This window comes from Phodopus roborovskii, unplaced genomic scaffold, assembly GCF_943737965.1.
Source record: "Phodopus roborovskii unplaced genomic scaffold, PHOROB, whole genome shotgun sequence".
In the NCBI taxonomy this organism is placed as follows: Eukaryota; Metazoa; Chordata; class Mammalia; order Rodentia; family Cricetidae; genus Phodopus; species Phodopus roborovskii.
Window position 1 is genome coordinate 7,299,996 of NW_026126571.1, and position 19,342 is coordinate 7,319,337.

Sequence of the window (19,342 nt, forward strand, 5' to 3'; positions counted from 1 at the left end):
AATTGAAGTACACTTAGCATATAACAAATTGAAGATACTTAAAGTACAGTATTCAGTATTTTTAACATCAAATGGATATAAACACCCACTCATGGGAGCTCATTGTCTCCAGTCTGATAGCTGGTAAGCCAGGATAGGACAGACCCAGATTCCCTGAATGTGGTGTTAGTTAGGAGGACTGGGCAGTCTATGGGGCCTTTGGTAATGGATCAGTATTTATCCCTAGTATATGAATGGACTTTGGGAACCCACTCAACATAGAGGAATACTCCCTCAGCCTAGACACATTGGGGAGGGCCTAGGCCCTGCTTCTAATGATATGACAGACTTTGAAGATTCCCCATGGAAGGCCTCACCCTCCCTGGAGAGCAGAAAGTGTTTGAGATGGGGGTTTGGAGGGGAACAAGGGAGGAGGAGAGGATGAGGGAACTGGGATTGACATGTGAAACAAGCTTGTTTCATATTTAAATTAAAAAAAAAGAAAAAGCACCCACTTGGCAAGTCAGCACAATGCAAATCAGGTGCCTATTTGTTGCTAATGCCTTTTCAAACCTATTTTACCCTGGATCCTTTTCTTCTCTTGATCTCTAGGTAATGAGTAATATATTTTCCCATTTCCTACATTTTCTGTAAATGTTCTGTACAGTACATACTCTGCTGCCTTTTTTAAATATAACCACATAGCAACATATTTATTTTGAGATTTATTTGACCATATGAATCAGTAATTCATGCCATTTTGTTGCTGAACAGCAATCTATTATGTAAATACATAGTAACTGCTTTATTCCTCCCTTGAAGAACATTTGAGTTCTGCCTTATTTTGGCTAGTCCAATTAAAGTTTCTGTGGACATTCATGTAGAAATCCACGTAGAAAGTTTATTTTTGTCAAGTAAATACCTAGGAGTGAATGGAATAGTTCCCACCATTGTTTAACATTTTCAGAAACTGCCAACTAATTGTGAAAATGATAGCTTAACTTTACATTTCTTTAAACAGAGGATGAGATTTTAAGGGCTACATATTATTGGCAAAATTTGGGTTAGTTGGTAATTTATATTCTAAACATTCTACATACATAGTAGTATTTTATTTTTTTCTTCCTTTTCTGTCTCCTTCTCCTTGTCTTTCTCCCTCTGTCTAGGCACATGCTACCCCAACAATTCTACCAATTCCCTGTAACAGCTTTATTATTTTTTTCCTGAATATTTCTGTTTTCTTTTGGTTTTTAGTTTCCATCTTTTCAGTTTGGTTTTATAGGTTATTTAATTTTAACTGAGGCTATCTGTTAGCTTGCTTCCTTTTTCTTGTTATAGGGATTAATAGGTAAGTCTTCTAGTAAGTTCTGCAAATAATTGCATATGAATTTTAATATGTTTTAAACTTTTTACTTAGTTCTTAATGATATTATTTTTATCATGTTTTAATCATATATCATACAACTTCTTTTACTTAACATTAAAACCGTGTGTGTGTGTGTGTGTGTGTGTGTGTGTGTGTGTGTGTGTGTGTGTTTGTTCTGTGTTGTGAAAACTCTGTAGCTTTGGTTCTGCAGGAACCAAAAAGGTTCACGTGCTCCAGCAGATCACAGACAGGTTAGATGTTGGGGTGAGCCAACAAATAACCCTGGCTCTGGGGCTGGGTAGTTGCAGGGTTGATCAGCCCGCCAGCTCTCCTTTGTCCTCACCACCAGGGTGAACTTTCCTACATTGTCTTGGCAAGCTCATCCCTTGCAGGGTGGGCAAGGGCAGGACCAGTTCTCCTGCTTTCATGAGCTCAGGGTTGGAATCTCCCACACCTGCACCTTAAGGGTCAGCTCTAGTGTGTTGCCCAGGTGTGGTTTAGAGGCCACTCTCCTGAGTGCTGCAGCTGATGAGGGGCAGGGCCAGCTCTCCTGCTTCCATCTGCCTACAGTATTGATGGCTGGACAGGGAGGGTAATAGGGACAGCTGTCCCATGCTCACAACTTCGGGGCTGACTCACCCACAACTCTGCCAGTGGGGTTGCCTCAATTTTGCTGCCCATGTGGGATGCAGGGCCTGCTCTCCTAGCTACAGCACTATACAGTATTGTAGTTGGTGCCAGACCTCAGGGCCAGTTCTCCCATCTGCCTCAGGCATGGATGGATGGGCTGGGGTGGAGGATGCCTATTACTTATTACTGAACTAATTCCTTTTTGATCAGGAAAAACAGTTTGTATTGATCAAATTACTTTAGACTTACTGATGTTATTCTTCTTTTATATTTATTATATATGCAGTGTGTCTTGCCTTCATGTATGCCTGTGTACTGGGAGGGCATCAGATCTTACTACAGATGGCTGTGAGCTACCATGTAGCTGCCGGAAATTGAACTCAGGATCCCTGGAAGAGCAGCCAGTGCTCTTGACTGCTGAACCATCTCTTAGCCCTACTGATATTGTTACTACCTAAACTAGAATGTATTTTGATGTGTAATGTGCACTTGAAGTTGCTGAGTTTGCTTCTGTTCTGATTTGTAATGCTCTATGAAAAGAATAGGAAGATGGCAAACGTTGTTTATTTCTCTACATACTTTTGAAATGCTTTCTGGTTTACTACCTCTATTTGCACTACTTATTCAAGAGATAAGTACTGAATTGTCTATTACATAGGACTTAATGTACATTATGATTAATCCTGATAGTCTTATAAAGTTTTACAACAAGAATTTAAAAACTATTATGCAATGTGCATATTCAGCTGAGATTGTTACATTATTTTTAGCATATATTAATTATACAGAGCAATAAATTTTATGATGATGTTTTCATAGATGTATATCATTATCTTGTTAAACTGATATGTTTGTCCTTATCCAGTTTTTTTTTTCTGGTAGGAGACATTATAATGGCTTAATTGACATTAGCATAGTTTCATTTTGATCAACCATACCAGTGTTTCTTCAAATATTGTATGTTTCTGTTCTGTTTTGGTTTGCTTTGTATGGCTGTCATTTTCCCACTATGGATTCAATCTTCATCGCAGCAATGATTTAGAAGTGTGCTATATTCCAAATATTTTTCAAATTCTTGCAATTCAGTTTTCCAGTTTTTTTTCTTTTTGCTGTGGTTTACAAGGAGAAGTTTCTCAGTTGTGGGGTAACTTAACAGCTTTCTGATTGGATTTCAGACCTTCATAGGAAGAGCTGGCATCTGCAGTAATGTCCAACTCTGGGGAGTTCATAAACCCTAAGGTAGAACCTATTGTTGATATTTGCTAAATAGATACATGGTCAAACTCTGTCTAAGCAATTACATTTATGCCCATAGACCTGGGCCACTCTAAGCCATGGTCAAAGAAGTTTAATTTTTCAATGGACATTAGCAGTCAATGGATAGATGCACACTTTATTCTCTTCTTCCTTTCCTTTAGAATATGCAAATTCTAAGGAAAGTAAAATAAATGCATCACAGCTAGACACAATTTAAATATTAGGTAAACATCATTATAAGAAAAACTAGCAACAAGTTGAGGAACTATAAAAAGTCATCAAGGGAAATCACAATCAGATTTCTCTATTTCTGTGCAAACTCTAATGAGCTATCATTTCTATAGAACGCTTAAGGCAATGTGAGACAAACTCTTGTGTTCTTGACCAAGAAATTGTAGACAATTGATTAATATTAATTGATTTGTAATTTTTATAGTCAAAAATTGTTACTATGTCTTTTTGGACAATGGGCACACATTTAATTAAGCTAAATATAAGACTGACAATATTTCTTTCATTTAAATGGATAATTTATTTAGAATAAAAAGAAGTTATTAGAGATTATAAGTCATATTTGTGCAAGCCTGTTTATTTGGGAGTAAGCCAGCCAGGCTGTGGCCACTACGCTAAAATACTTCTTTGACTTGAGCAACTCAAACCCAGAAACTTATGATGTATGAGATAAAGTGAAAACTTTCCTGTCTGGTTTTCAGGGCCCTTCATAACTTCCCTCCATTTCACCTATGGATGATTTCACTGCTGTCTGCCTCTCACCAAAGAGAAGAATTAACATGAGCTTTGCAGTGTGACCATTCTGATAATGAATCATGGCAGTCTTCCTCTTCAGCTAGGCACTCACTGACTGTGAGTGTCAGGTTATTATCTTCAGTGTCAAGACTCTGATGGATGACTTTCTAGGTTCTACTTGAGCATGTGACTGAAGATACTTTTCTTCTGTTAAGACATAGTGTGAGAAAGGTAAAAATCCCCTAATCCTAGATGCAAACAGTTGGCATAATCTAGGCATGCTTTTTCAACATTACCTAGCAGAAATATGACAGGTGTATGAGAAGCAGAATAGATAGGATTGATTGCTATATTTAACTTTGATGAATGTTAGGGAATAAGTGTCACATGAACTGAGCAAAGCATCTCAGTGTAATTGCGAGTCATGAGCTATATTCAAACATCATCATTCAGCCCACATCGATTGTGTGTTACAAATGACATGGGTGCATTACATAGAAGTTTTATCTAAGTAAGCCAGGGTACCTGGGATCACTCATTGGTTCCAGACTATGCACTTATGAATTGGTAGATGCAATGATCATGATAGTCCTTTTGGGGCTAATGATAACCTGAAGCTTTTGACTTTGACTTTCAAACTAGAACAGACTGCGAAGCCAGGTGAAATTGTAGATCCGAGATATCAATGAAAAGGGATCAAAGCTGGAGCTACTAGCAGAACAGTTTTGAAGAGATCATAAGTAAATAAAACCTACTCACTTAGGCATTAATAAAGTAATCTGGAAAGCACTTTCTGTTTTATTTGAGCATTCAAATTCTATTGACAATAGGTATTTTCATGGAAGTTGCTGACAAATGGGCCTGTTATTATTAACCCAGATTTCACAGTGCTCTCTCTTCCTGTCAGGGATCTTAAGGTTGAATCCACTAAATAATTAGAGTATGAACATTGATTTCTGTCACAACTGGCAAAGATTTGGGAAACTGCTTGTTTTATTGACCTCATGCTGAATGAAGAGTGATATTAATTAAATGGAAGCAGTTGACACTTTGTGTTTTCTTGTTTCTCTGTGTAATAGATCACGTATATTGATGCTCCTAAAGTGCTGTTCTACTATTGTATTTGCGTTGCACTGCACTCACTTAGAAAGGCACTAATAGAAAAGAAAAACATGTTGATATTTTAAAAATATTTTTATGAAAGTTCCATACATTTACACCCTCTCTATTGATCATATCCATCCACTGCTACCTCCCTTCAACATCCCCTAGTAACCCATTCCCACCCATTTTCATGTGTTTTTCATCTCTTTCTCTCTTTTTTTTTGGTAATAACTCTGAGGTGAGATAGTATTACGAATATATTCCTGTATATATGGGGGAGGGGGCCATCCGCTGGGGCATATGGGCATCCAACCAGAGTTCACATCCTAAAAGACCAATGACTTTTCCCTCCCTTAGCAACCACCCACTGTCAATAGTTCTTCCAGTAAAGGCTGTATCTTGGAAGCCCCTCTCCATCCATGCAGCAATTTTAATTGGCACAATCTTTTGCCAACAACTACATCTACTATGAGCTGATGCATACAACTGATGTGCCATTTCCAGAAGGCAACATCTCAGAACATGTCTCTCCTTCTGCAAGATCTTCTTTATTCTTCCTGTCTGTGAAGCTCCCTGAACCTTGGATAGTGGGAGGCAGGTACAGATGACCCACCCACAGCTGAGCACTCAGGTGTTTATACCCAGTAGTTTGACTAGTTAGGGAAATCTGAATCAACCACTACCTACTGCAAGAGGAAGCTTCTCTGACCAAAATAGGAAATAGCTAAAATCCAATCTGCATTCTGAATGAATAACTTCCATGTATTTTCTAGCATAATTTCAAACTGTGGAAATTTGTAACTCTTTTGTTATTCTATGTCTTCCTTAATGCTTTCTTTCAAATGGAAGTCTCTTGCCCAAAGGTTACTTTGTTGTGGATATTTGTCAGTACATGAGTTGGAAATGTTCCTAGATTGATTCAGAACAGGAAATTGAGTCAAGTATATTGAGGGTACTGATTTCCCTGAAGAAAATTAAACATTTGTTCTTTTTCTGGAAAGCACAACATACTGTGATGTACAGAGCACCGGGCATTGTAAAGGAAGGGCAGAAAAACTAGGGAAGTTCAGATTTGCTTTTTCTATAGGCCCATCTTCCTTGAATTGCTCTTTTGAAATATTCTTCATGACCTTCATATTTTGATTTGTTATCATGCCATATTGCTTATTAGCTATTAAATAAAAATTTAGATGTATGTATCTGCCTGCATGTCTGTTTTTGCACCACATCCATGCAGGTTCAACTCTAGGTCAGAAGAGGGCATCACATCCCCTGGAACTTAGGTATAGGGTACTGTGAGTCACCCAGTATGGATACTGGTAACTGAAACTGGTTCTTGTGTAACAGCAGCAAGTGTTATTAACTGCTGAGTCATCGTTCTATTTCCATGCCTGATACATTTTTAAATACTTCTTATGTTATAAACATATCAGGTGTGTTTCTGAAAGGTTATGGGCACTGCGTACATTTAGTACTGTTTTTTGTGTTTGTTTTGAGATTCATTTCCATCTTTTAAAAGATTTCATTCTTCCTACCTGGAATAATAGCCTTCTTCCTACAACAAGACACATTACATGTATTTTTAATGCTTGAACATTTATTGCATGCCCTCCATGTAGGAGCTGCTTTTGTAATGACCCATTACTAATTAGCCATAACATTTATTTCCACTTCAGAAATGAGTACATTGACATACACAAACTGAATGGTGACAGGACTTTTGTAAGATGGAGTCAGAAATAAAAATCATGTTACCACAGGATCTTATGACTGCTTTCTCTCATAAGACAAGTGTTGAATGTTTAAAACATATAACTTACTCATCTTTAAAACTGACATGAAATATATTGAAGGAAGCCAGATAAAGAATTGCATAGTGGTTAGTAGCTTTGATATGATACATTAAAGATATCAATAGGATTGAGTTTTATATTTATCAGCTCAGTTATTGGGTCACTTTAAACATCACACACATTTAAAATGACTGGTAAAATCTTTCCAGCTTCATAAAACTTTGTGAAAATTGGGAAGTAGTGGAGCATGAGGTATTAAATGAACACTGCTAAATGATACAATGCAGGCTTTATTAAATTTGAATTTGATACATATATTATTAAAATTGTTATGTGTTGTGAATAGATTAGATATTGGTTTTTCCTTCTCTATACTAAAATCGCATTGGGGTCTATTTTTAGATACTTAGCCAGAAAATTTTCTAGCATTCAATATTGACAATTATTCTTTTGGTCCTGTGTTATTTCCGAGCATTGCATCCTAACTCATCAATTTTGGTTTTTTTTGGTTATATTTTCTCCTATTAATTATGATAGAAAAACTACACACTGGTCCATTGTTACTGTACAATCTTGGGTTATAACTATGTGAATATTCTATAGATGGTTGACATATAACAAGACTTTAGATGTCTAATAGACATTTCAAAGCAATATTAAGTTCCCATGTTCTCATACCACACACCCCTGTTCATTATTTTCTGTGGAGTGCCAGTTTGCTAATTAGCTTGGATTGAACTCCCCAATAACTGAGAAAGAGTATTTGAAAATGATTGCATTTAACTTCAATTGACTTTTTATTGATGTTTTCTGTTTTGTTTTGTTTTGTTTTGCTTTGCTTTGCTTTTTTTGTTTGTTTTACTTTTATTTTGTCCCAATTCTTGGCAAATTGAAAACTTGAATCAAATATACAAAATAAGTTTTTTATGTGTTTATTATTATTTCATTAATAGTAATATTTTTGTTAAGAGAGTTTTATATGCCCTAGTTGGACCTTGAACCTTATGTAGCAGAGGCTGATTTTGAACTCATTATCCTCCTACCTCCCAAGTGACTCAATCACAAGCATATACATACCTCAGACACTTGACATGTTCATGGCAAATGTGATTTGTATGATTTTAAGTCATAACTATGGTAGTTATTTTTTCATAATTTCTAGTTATTTCTGACTATGCATTTTTGAGATATATGTTAACTCTGTATTTCTTGATATCTTATTGGTTGAATGAATACAGGAGTTGTAAGTGGAAGTGACCCAGGTCCTTTCTGAAAGAGGATACTTAATTCCTCATGAAGGAAACATTCCCCTGCCTTCCATTTCTCCTCTGCTATAGCAACCTCCAGTAGTGAGTGATGTCCTTCCCATCAGCCAGAGTCCATGGGTGTTCCAATCCTGTTAACCTGGCCTACCCAGGGTAATACAAAAGCACAGAAGAGTTCAAATTAAATTTCACTTCTGAGAGAGGGCTGATGTTTTCAGTTAAGTTCATTCTGCCTACACATCCTGACAGGGAGCATAAAGACACTGAGAATCGATCCTCCTTACAGGCCCATGATTGACAAACTCTTCCCTGAGGAAAAGTGAAAGCAGTATTGCTTTGCTGAATTAACATGATGAAGGTGCACTGCAGAGACGTCTTTTGCCTTTCCCCACATCATAACAAGTCTCATTCGTGGCAGATAAATAAGTAGATAGATAGATACATAGATAAATAAAAAGCACATTTCTAGGACTTAGGGGACTTCTTGTTACACTGTTGAGGTCATTTTTTCATGACACCCTTATCACAAACATGCAGCTTATCTTATAATCTGCATTGCATAAATCAGGATACTCCCTTCAACTCAAATGACTTAAGTTATACTCTGCACCCTATGACTCTTTAGGTGGTAGAGATAAAATTATAATTTTAATGTAGTTTAGCATATGACTTTAAATTCAATTGACACTTGTGGAATATCTGTGCACTGTGTGATGATGTAATATAAAGCTAATGGTCAATAGTCAGGCAGTAGAGACAGGCAGGACTTGTGGTCAGAAAGAGGAAAAGCAGATAATTGGGGCATGCAGGAGATAACAGGAGACACAGAGGAAGTAGGATATGAAGATGGAGAGGTAACAGTCGTGAGCCCCTTGGCACACATAGATTAATATGGATGCGTTAATTTCACTTATAATACCTGGTTATAAACAAGCCTAAGCTATAGGTGAAGCTTTCATAATTAATGAGTCTTTGGGATTTGGTGGCCTATGAAAAAGATTGCTACATATGTATTTCCACACAGGACCTGAGACAACTTTAAAAAAAAACGTTTCAAACACACAAACACAGAGCCAGATATGACTTCCTAATCCCACAGTCTCTCAGACAGGTCACAGCATACAGAAAAGCAGCTGTTTTTCACTGCTTGCTAGCTTGAGTTGGCCAGCACCATGTATAGAAGCATGTAGCATATTTAAGGATTGGCTCATGGGGTCAGGGAAGGCTGCAGGCATGCAATACAGTGGTCCAGACTGAGCAAACCTCTAAACAGATACAGTAAAAAAAATGGGTATAAATAGTTATAAAAATAAATAGTTTTAAAATAATGAAGTCTTTAAAGAAAGAGAACAATAATATATAAAATCTAAGCCAAGTGAGGATGGGAAATACACAGGGCATCTGGATCCTTTACGATGTTTTTCAGACTTAGAATTTTTAAAATGCCAATGAACAAAAAACATTAGCTGCTGAGAGACATTAGACTATGGAAACTTCTAAATTAAACCAACCTATATATTTTAAGAATGTCTTAACTTCAGAATGCAAGTCAGAAAGTATGTTGGGTTGGGGAGAGTTTATGATTTTTTTGCATAAAAAATGAAAAGCTATGGATTCCTTTAAAATGAATGAAAATCAGGTTTGACTGGGGGAGACCTCCTGAAATCTTAGATATAGAAATAAAGGCAAAAATCCAAGAAAGACTAAAGTGTGTATGTAGACAAGGGAGCAGCTCTGAAACTGGATGAGGCATCATAAACCTTGTTGGCAATAGATCCTCATGACTTATTATTACATGACGTCCCTTCATATGGCATGGCTAAAGGTTTGATCACCCAGTCCAAAATGAACTTATGAAGTTAAAAAATGCATTTTACCCACTCAAATATAAAACAAAAAAAAATCATCTTTAGCTGACTTGTGCATAATACACACTCCAAACTTGTGTTAATATAGATATATATATGTTACCTTTAAAAGTTTGTGTGTCTTCAGAAAAAAAAGAGACCAGACACCAGTAAAGACAAGTATCCCAGGTTGTTCAGCCTCTCAGAATGCCACTGTTAAAATTTCCTCAAAATTCTACATCCAGAACATCTTTAAAACTACTAGCTGAGATAATCCAGCCTCACACACTACTCCAGCCAGGACTTCAGATAAACGCTGCACTTTTACATCACTGTTATGGATGGCAGAAGAGTCTTAAAAACTAAAAATAAAAAACTCATGAGAAACCATAGATCAAATTGATAAGGAGTAGATTAGGAACCTCCCCAAAGTTAGGGTTGGGGAAGGGATTTGTTTTTGACTTTTGAGGAAAATAAAAGCAAACATCTTGAGAAATTTAAAACCTTTGAACAAATAAGCATCCAAAGAAGAAGGGAGAAATACCCAGAAAAAGTTACCAAGAAAAGGAATAATTAGCCCTAATGCAATCTCTGAAGTCTTCATAAAGAAGATTGGATTCAAACTGGATGGAGAACACACACACATTCAATCCCGCCACTTAAAAGTCAGAAGCAACCTAGTCTACAAAGTGAGTTTCAGGACAGCCAGGACTGTTAAACCTGTTAACCCAGGCAGAGAAAATCTGTCTCAAAAAAAAAAAAAAAAAAAAAAAAAAAAAAAAAAGGAAAGAAAAAGAAAATGAAACTCCATAACAGCTTCACTAGGACTATGATAACATTATTAAACTGAACAATACCAACTAAAGATGGGCTTAGAACTACAAACTGCTCATAACAATTTTGAGGATGTAGATGATCCAATCTCACAGCACTGCTCAGAATAATTTTGAGGTGGCCAGTGGAGATGACCCAGTCTCACAGACATTGCTCAGAACAGTTTTGAGGAGGCATTGATTCTCCAGCAACACTGAAGATAGGAAGGTTCAATATCAAGGAGGATAGGAAGACCGTCTGTCTCAAGAGTCTCCAACCACACTGAGGAGGGTCTTGTGTCAGACCTTTCAGCCTGGGGTAGAGGTAAGGATTAGTGGCTGGCTGCTTCCTTTCCTAACCTTCAACTTGTAATTTGAACCCCAGTATAACCCTTGGTCTGGTTGTATAACACATTGAATAAAGACTGGATAACTAAGGGTACAGTTAGCTTTCTCAGGACTTGACCATTGTCCCAACTTTCTCAGCGTCTCCTAGGTATGCTATCATCCCAGACAACAGAGAGAACAGGAAGCAGCTAGAAAGCACAACACTCACATTCCTATGAGGTGGGGTAGATGGCTTTTGGTTATTCAGTGGGTTATGGGATGACTATCATTGTTTGGGGGGGGGGCTGGTTACAAGTTGTTGTTTGTCATAGTTAGGAGGGAAACTAAGCAAAGGGGATTAGATTCTGAAAAGAAAAAAGGAGGGATATAAAATGGGTTAATTATTAAATCTATCTTTGAAATGGAAATGATAGGATAAAGGAGTAGATTTTAAAATCTACTTTAAACTAAAAGAAGAACTATTAATTTCAAATATTATTGTATGAAGTTTTGTATATTGATACCAATATTTAACTGTGTGTGTGGGGGGGTGTGAATTGGAGAACCTCCATATGTAGTTTGCTTTTACGGTGGCAAAGTTATCCACTGGGCAAGAAACATCCCTTGCCTTGGCTGCTGACAGTATGCTGTCCAAAATGGACTAGCAGGAAACAAAAGAAAGTGACTGTCAAACTTTGCAAAGATAATGTAGGACAGTTCTTCAAAAAATGTCTGTTTCATAGAAAAGTCTTTCAGATATTCTAGAACTGAAAGCTGCAGAAGGATGCCCCAATGTTGCAGAGGAAGCTAGGTTGGCTTTCCAGGCAGTCAGATGTCTCTGTCATTTCTATAATTCTGGAAGTTGCTTTCTCTATACTTCCTGTTTACTCAAGTAATGTGTCCTTCCCAGAACTTTGATGGAGTTAAAGATGAGATAGTTATAGTTTTCCTTGTTAACAAATTCAGAAAAGAAACTCACATAAGAGATGTAAAGTTTATAAAGGCTGACAAACTTGAATGTTTAAATTGAGAAGATGTGTTAAGGTCTAAAAGATGTTTTTAGGTTGGTAATACAAGTTATGACAGAAACTCAATCAGGTACAATACTTTGAACTCTCTGAAAGAGGACAGATAGTGGAGTTTTATCTGAATTGGTCAAATTGAACTAGACATTGCAAATGTAATTTTCATATAATAATTGTCATTATATATAGTTTTACAGTGTTAGAGTTAAAACCTTTCATTTTTATTTAGACAAATTGAGGGAGTGTTGCAGAATATGTGTACACTGTGTGAACAGATGTGCTGCTATATGATTGTTGTAATAAAATACTGAATGGCCAACAGCTAGGAGAGATCGTTGGGACTTCTGGGTGGAGAGGGGAAGAGGAGATAATTGAGGCACACAGGAGATGCCAGAAGGCACAGAGGAAAGAGGAAGTGCAGGAGGAGAGGTAACAGTCAGGAGCCATGTGGCAGAATGTAGATTAATATCAGCAGGTTAGTTTAAATCATTATCTGGAACGTGGTAGCTAACAAAACAGCTTGTTATAGATACTTTATTCATTTCACATCATCTCAACTGAAATAACAATATCTTACTAAGGCTTTCTGCTATATCATGAAACATTATTTTGAGAGAAAGTATTTCAATAATTAATCCAGACATACTTGGGCAAGACTTTCACCAGAAGGCAAATTAACTTAGTAAAGAAAGACATGTACTCTTGTATCACTGAACTTTCTAAATCCTAACACATGTAATATTTGCTTATGTTACCTTTGGTTTTGTCATTCATTGAATCAGTTCACTAATTTATTCATTGTACTGTGAGAGTGCAGAGACAACATAGTGCTACTACTTTAAATGTTTTTATTTATCTTTGGCAAGCCTCTTGAATACCACAGGCATTTTTATGTATTAATGGTAACTAAATATATAGCTACTATTGTGTAATGTTTGCTTTAGATAATGGGATGCTTTAGCATTTTGTAAAGAATACATGACTATATATTACTCCAATAAAGCCTACTACATATGAGTTCTCTTCAATATTTGTTGTTAAGTAACTTCTTGACTTTTTGTGGACAGTATACAAATGAATAGTATTATAATATTTGAATACTAGCATCACTGTATCTTGGAATTATCCAGTTTAGTTATTCAAATTTTCAGTACTTTCGTGTTATAACATATAGATGTTAGTTACTATCAGGAAAAAAATCAAGGACAAGAACTTAAGATATTTTTTGAACTTTAAATATTCTTTTAAATATGTATTTAATTTTGTATTGTGTATATATGTCAGTGTTTCTGTCTGTTGATATGTGCGCATGAATGTAGGGACTTGAAGAGGCCAGAAGAGAATATCAGAGCCACTGGAGTTGGGGCTGGTATGAACAACCCGATGTGGGTGCTAAGAACCAAATTTGCATCCTGTATAAAAGCAGTATATGCTCTTAACCACAAGGCCATCTCTCTCGCTCCATAAAACTTTAACTTGTTCATAAAACGTTATCACCGGTCTCTGCAAAATAAACATTTCTGAAATGGTGATATGGTTTATCAAGTAAAGGCTCTTGCCATTCAAGATTGATGACCTGAGTTAGATCCTCGGAACCCACATAAAAGTGAAAGGAGAGAACTGACTCCTTAATGCTGTCATTGGGCCTCCACACATGCTATTATATTCACCTCTCTCCACAGCACAAAACATCACACACACACACACACACACACACACAAAATTTAATTTTCCTTTTTATCTAACCTTACAGGCACCCAATGTTTTCTTTATAAGGCTGTTATCATGCTAATACAATTATTCCTTATGCATTTTAATTCTCAAATTATGCTAAAGGCATATCTTACGTCTCTCCCCTGTACACTGGAGCAGCCAACCTTCTCGCTGGCTTCTCTTTTGATATCATGCAAAACAGAGGCTATGTGCTGAACCAAGTGGAGAGAGCTTTTGAGCCAAGGACTGATCATTTACTTTTGTTTATCAAAATACAGTGCAGTAACTTTGCTGCACAAAAATTACATTGTTGATTGTGCACCTCTCTCTAACCTGAGGGAAAAACAAGTTACTCAGGCTTTGGATGTCTGGTTCCTATCCTTCACTTTTCCAGTTCTGTCAGCTATTACTTGTGTTCTGGTCAATGATTGAGTTTAAGTACCCACCTTAGATGCTTTCATAATTGCTTTGACAAAATACCTTTCCTCTCTAATCCGTCTCTGCAATTGACAACTGTTTTCTTCTCATATATCATATGGCTTACAAAACTGGTGAGATGGATACTTCTGTTTCTTTTCTTGTGTTTTTAATTTTAGATTGAAAGTAAAACTTTACCATTTGTACGCAGATACAAACACACTACTAAAATTTGACAACATTCCATATAAGGAACTTCTGTTTATAACCCAATTCATAGTTAATGAACACTCAACTAATCAAGCACAGTGTTCTGAGGATCACCTCACTTGCCCTTCGAATGAACATGCTTTCCAGTGTCAATGTATTTTGCACAAAGCAGAGTGATATTGTTGTTTCAGGAAGCTGAGGTCATTCATCATGAACACTTGTGTTTATTTTTAAAATGTTCAAAGTGGACAGCCATTATAGTTATGTTACTAGTGTTCAATAAATAGAACCAGAGCTTACTTAAAATATGATATTGATTCAATTATTTAATCTTGCTATCAGTTAATTTATTTGACAAGGAATAGTAATAATACTGTCTGCCTTATATATTTGTTAGGAGTAATAGAATCTCTTGGATAAGAATGGAGAAATAGGGGCTGGAGTTAAGGCTTAAAGGTAAGAAGGACAGGATGCTCTTACAAAGACCACTCAGTAGTTCAAATTAATGTATAATTTTAGTTCCTGAGGACCCAAAACCTCCTTCCAGCCTGGGTGGATGCTGGATATATGCATGCTATATAGACATATATAAAGAGCAACCCCCCAAAAGAAACTATACATCATACATAAAATAAATAATTCTTTCTTAAAGAAAGATGGCAAGTAAAAAGTAACTTAAAGCCTGTTCTACAACGTATCTGTCTTTCATCTTCCTACTTCCCATGTTAAAGCATTAGACAGAAGTACTAGGTAATTCAGTTTCATATATATACATATACATATATATGTACATATGTATATATATGTCTTTATAGTCTTTATAATGCATATTACGTTATTTATAAACCACTATAGTATGTAATATTACAAATTAACTAATGGGTAAATTATTTAAATTTCACAGTCAATTGAAAGATATACTTTTAGCCTGGTGGTGGTAGCACATGCCTTTCTTTAATCCCAGCACTCAGGAGGCAGAGGCAGACAGATCTCTGTGAGTTTGAGGCTATCTAGACTGGTCTGCAAAGCAAGTTCCAGGACAGGCTCCAAAGCTTCCAAAGCTACACAAAGAGAACCTGTCTCAAAAAAAAACTACTTTTAACTACCATATTATTTTCATTAAATCTTAGGCTATTCCATTGAATTTGAGAATAAACAAAATTTGAGTGTTCAGTTGATGCCAAAATAATGGTGATTTAATGTATTTATTTTGTAATAGTTACTTTTCTAGTGCTGATATAATGCCATGGGCAGAAGCTATTTATGCAAGATTTTCTTTTGCCTTATGGATCCGGAGGGATAAGAACTCATGATGTAAGGAAAGCATGACAGCAGGTGGCTAAACAAGGAAATGGAAGAGCCTATTTTTGCCCTTATTCAAGAAGCAGAGAGAGAGAGAGACAGACAGAGAGAGAGAGAGGCAGAGAGAGAGACAGAGAGAGACAGAGAGAGAGAGGCAGAGAGAGAGAGAGAGAGAGAGAGAGAGAGAGAGAGAGAGAGAGAGAGGATGTGATCCAAGCCTTTAAATTCTCACGTCCAACTCCAGCAAGGTACTTCTTCTACAAATTTCAAGATTCCATTGCTTTTTCCCACAGAGTACTACTCCATTGTGTAAATGTACCACATTTTCTCCATCCATTCTTCAGTTGAGGGGCATTTAGGTTGCTTCTAGGTTCTGGCTATTACAAATAATGTTGCTCTGAATGAACATAGTTGGACAGATGTCCTTGTTGAATTCATGTGCACCTTTTGAGTATATGCCTAAGAGAGGAATTGCTGGATCTTGAGGTAGACTGATTCCCATGTTCCTGAGGAACCATCATACTGATTTCCAAAAGGGCTGTACGAGTTTGCATTCCCACCAGCAGTGAAGGAGTGTTCCCCTTTCTCCACATCCTCTCCAGCATAAACTGTCTTTCAAGACCATGCTGTAGAAACCCACAGAAACTGCTGACCTAAACAAGGGGGAGCTCATGGACCCAAGTCTGATAGATGGGAAACCAGCATACAACCAACCCAGAACCCCTGAATGTGGGTGTTAGTTAGGAGGACTGGGCAGTCTATGGGGCCTCTGGTAGTGGATCAGTATTTATCCCTAGTATACAAATGAAATTTGGGAGCCCATTCCACACAGAGGGATACTCTCTCAGTCTAGACACATGGGGGAGGGTCTAGGCCCTGCTCCAAATGATATGACAGCATTTGAAGACTCCCCATGGAAAGCCTCACCTTCACTGGGGAGTAGAAAGGGAGTTGGATGGGAGTTGGTGGGGGAGGCAGGAGAGAATGGGAGGGTGAGACAACTGGGATGGATATGTAAAACAAACTTGTTTCAAATTTAAATAACAAATTATATATATATATAAATAACAAATAACATATATATATATATATACACATAGATGTACACACACACAAACACACACACATATATCACACACACATATATGTATGTATACATACATACATAATACATACATATATAAAGACTGCATGTTCTAAAAGTTTTATAACCTCCCAAAACAGTGTCACCAAGAAAGGCGCAGCATTAAACACATTTGCCATGGGCAGACAATTTTCATTCAAATCACCACACTTGGTTAAAACATTTTTCTCTTTTATGTAGAACACATGCAATAAGGAATGTTATAATTCAAAAGAAGTTATCATATTGACTCCAAAGCAATCTACCAATCCATCATTTATGAATGTATTTATTACTATCATAAAAATATAACACCAATGAAATTTACCCTGTATTGATCAATTTTCCATAATGCACTGTACACCTGAAAGAAACAAGCATTTAGAAATCATTTTGTGATTATAAAGAAAAGGAATTTGCAGGGTACATGCAAGATGAAAATAGTGATTTAGGAATCGATATAAGAATATTGTTTTTGGTCAGTGAGAGTCCCAAATCGAAGCCCAAAGATCGCATCAGAGAAAGGTCCAAACTTCAGGCCATACCATCGTCAAGGAGCCACAAGCCTCAGAACTGGGAGCAGTGTTAGAGGGAGGCTCTAGCCTCAGCCTCAGGAGCAAGGAGTGATCACCCAGTGAAGCAACAGCAGCAATTTCCAACAGTAGCTTCCAGAAACTATTGCAAAGAGTTCCTCTGGGAAAGATTGTCTGTGTCCCAGCCAGCATCCCATGCCATTTCTCTGAGGGAGATACCCCACTATTACATAGAGTCATCCCTATCCGCAGCTCCAATGCGAGGAGTGTCCACCAGAGTTATAACCCCACCTGTACCTCAAAAAGTGACCTCCTGAGCATTGGGCACACTTTCACCAGGAGTTGCATTCACCAGAAGCTCTGCTCTACCTGTGCCTGAAAGAGAGATCAAGGGAGCCACAGCCCCCAACTATACTAATTGGAGTAAGAGAGAACCCTGGAAGTGCAAGCTCCACCTAAATCAATTTGAGGAAGAGATGCGTAAACAGCAAGGCAAGAACACACTCAACAATAAAAACACGATAAGGCACCACTAGAAACTAGTAGTTCTACAAAAGCAAGACCTCAACAGATGAAGCAGAAGAAAATGACAAGGAAAAATAACTTTATGAGGATAATTGAGGCCCTTAAAGAGGAAATTAAAATTTTTCTTAAAGAAATGTAGGAAATACAAACAAAACAAAAAAGAGACAAAACAAACAAACAAAAAGGAAGATAGCAACAAATCCCTTAAAGAACACCAAGAAAAAATAATCAAACAAGTGAAGATAATGATTCAAAACATGAAATCTGAAATAGAGGCAATAAACACACACACACACACACACACACACACACACACACACACACACACACACACAAACAGAGGGAAATTTGGAAATGGAAAATCTGGGTAAATGATTAGGAACCACAAAATGCAAGCATAAACAACAGAATACAAGAGATAGAGAGAATTCCAGGCACTCAAGATAAGTTGGAGGAAATAGATTCATCAGTCCAAGAAAATTTTAAGTCCAACAAACCCTTAACAAAAATTATGCAGGAAATCTGGGACACTATGAAAAGGCCTAACCTAAGAATAATAGGGAAAGAAGGAGAAGAAGTATAAGTCAAAGGCACAGAAAATATATTCAACAAAAATCATAGAAGAAAACTTGCCCAACCTGAAGAAAGACATCCCTGCGGAAATGCAAGAGTTTTACAGAACACCTAATAGACTGGACCAGAAAAATAAAAGTTTCCTCATCACAAAATAATCAAAACAATAAACATAGGATAAAAGAATGAATATTAAGAGCTGCAAAGGAGAAAGGCCAGTTTAACATAAAGGCAAACCAATCAGAATTACACCTAACTTCTCAGAGTAAACAATGAAAGCCAGAAGGTCCTAGTCAGATGTTATGCAGACACTAAGTGACCATGGTTGCCAGCCTAGACTATTTTACCCAGCAAAGCTTTCAATAACCATAGATGGAGAAAAAAAAAAAGTTATTTCATGTCAAAACCAAATACCGATCTATAAAACCGGCCCTATAGAAAGTACTAGAAGGAAAACACCAACATAAGCATATCACCTATGTCCACGAGAACACAGGAAATAGATGAAGTTACAGCAGCAAACCGAAGAAAAGGGAATCAAGCATAAAATGCCATCACCAACAGCAGAAACAAAATAACAGGAACTACCAGTCACTGGTCATTAATATTCATTAATAAAAATGGTCTCAGTTCACCTATAAAAAGACACAGGCTAACAGATTGGATACAAAAGTAACAGATTGGATTTCAAAGGTAGTTAGGGAGTATTAGGAGTCTCTTTCTTTAGTTCTTCTGTTTATAAAATGTGATATTTAATATGTGATCAAATATACATTCAAGAAAGTCAATTTTGT